Consider the following 1977-nt stretch of genomic DNA (forward strand, 5'->3'; position numbering starts at 1 on the left):
AGAGAGAGACAGACTGAGACAATGAGAGACAGACAGACAGAATCTTTAAAAATACTTTTATTTAATCTGCACAATTCTGCAAATTAATTCCGACTGTCTCAACATCACACAATTAAATTGCGTAATATAACCCATTAGAAAATCAAAGTAATATATGAATCGAAACGTATTATAAACCCCTACATATTATTGCACAAATAATTGGACATTCGTACTATTAACTACCATAGACTTGTGCATATTATAAACGGAATATTACATAATGGGTTCTTCTGAAGAGTAATCTTGTACTCGTATGATACGGCGAGTGCTCTTTGAAAACATAACGCAACTAAATCGTGCAATAGACCCAAGCAAAATAATACAGTAATTTACGATTCCCTTTTTCCTGTTGTATGCTTATGGTCAACTCCTTTTCGGCGAAGCTGTTTAATAAATATTTAGTAGGATTACTTTACCGACTGAATGACTTGATTATATCTTTCACATAACGAACTATTTTGTCAATAAAAAACGGCACAATGTCAATGTCGCTCTTTAACAGGTTGGCAAGTGGTATATAGCCCACGACATCATCTGCGTGTAACCTATGTATATTTAAAGTTTCGCTTGCTAATTTAGTTAGTGATTAAATAGAAATCTTCGATTTTTATATGACACGATTTCAAATTAAGTGGAACAACAATATATGTTAAATTTCTTAGAGCTTATATGTACAGTTTAATTGTGGTAACACATGACTGATCATCGTTACTGACCTGCATACTAGTGACTTAATCTTATCTTGCGATTTCTAAAAATGTATGAAGATTTTGTTTTCTTACGACAACGCTTGTCTGTCTTTATGCAAATTCAGTATTAACAGTAAAGACGTAAGCCCTTAATTTAAAAAAGGTAGTGGGCATTATGTCGCCTAGAGACCTGGAGGCAAATAACTTGATCTCCAGAGCGGGATCGTTCTTTTTATCTTCCCCAAAATACACTGATTACTGGTTCTATCAAAAAACGGACTCGAGAGCGTTTTGATAAGCTTACGGCTTCGATTTATTCGAATTAAAATAATAAATATCGAACTAAATTACATCGGTTAAAACTACATTTGGAATACTCAATCATTAATTTCCTACTATACTTATTTTCAGTTAATGTTTGGTTTAAATTGTACTGCTGTATAAGACATATTTATGATAGCATATATTTATTTCTTAATTATGTTAACAAAAATAAATAGGTAACTGTATAATTTAGATCATTGACAATTGCTCAAAACTTGACATGGCGTATGTTAAGTTAAGCAATCAATCAGTAAGTATATTATCTTAAGGAACTTTGTTTTTGCTTTTGTTTTTATTTAAGTTTGCCTACTTAATTAAACTTATTTGGAGAACTTTTTACACGTGTTCCTATGACGAAGATCAACCCGACCATTTATTCTAACATCAACGTTTAGGCTTTTTCGAGACATTAGTTGTTTACATAATAAAAGAATGTAAAAGAACGATCTTACAATTTATTGCCTTTATAGCAGTGCATTAATAGGGATTTGATTAAACTTTTAAATTATGCGATGAGCATGTACATGTAAAAAATATACAGACCACGTCATACAATAACCTGTAAAGTGCCCTTTAAGTACCTTTTAGCTCTGACCAGTCACTTTAAATATATGATATCACTATCATGATACTACATTTCTTTCTAGTTATCGAATAATTCATGCATACTCTTCTTGTTTGATTCGGCGAAATCGTAATGTATTCGAGCTAATATTAGTGTAAAATGTAACTGATCATCGTCACTGACTATCAAACCAGTGACAAATTTAATCAGGCGATTTATAAAACTTTAGATTTTTTTTTCTAACGATAACGCTTGTATGTGTTTCTGCAAATTCAGTATTTACAGAAAAGAAGTTACCCCTAAATGTAAAGTAGGTAGTGGAAATTATGTCCGCAGCTCTTCTCGATGAAAATAATT

The sequence above is a fragment of the Dreissena polymorpha genome, unplaced genomic scaffold (assembly GCF_020536995.1).
Source record: "Dreissena polymorpha isolate Duluth1 unplaced genomic scaffold, UMN_Dpol_1.0 chrUn016, whole genome shotgun sequence".
Classification (NCBI taxonomy): domain Eukaryota; kingdom Metazoa; phylum Mollusca; class Bivalvia; order Myida; family Dreissenidae; genus Dreissena; species Dreissena polymorpha.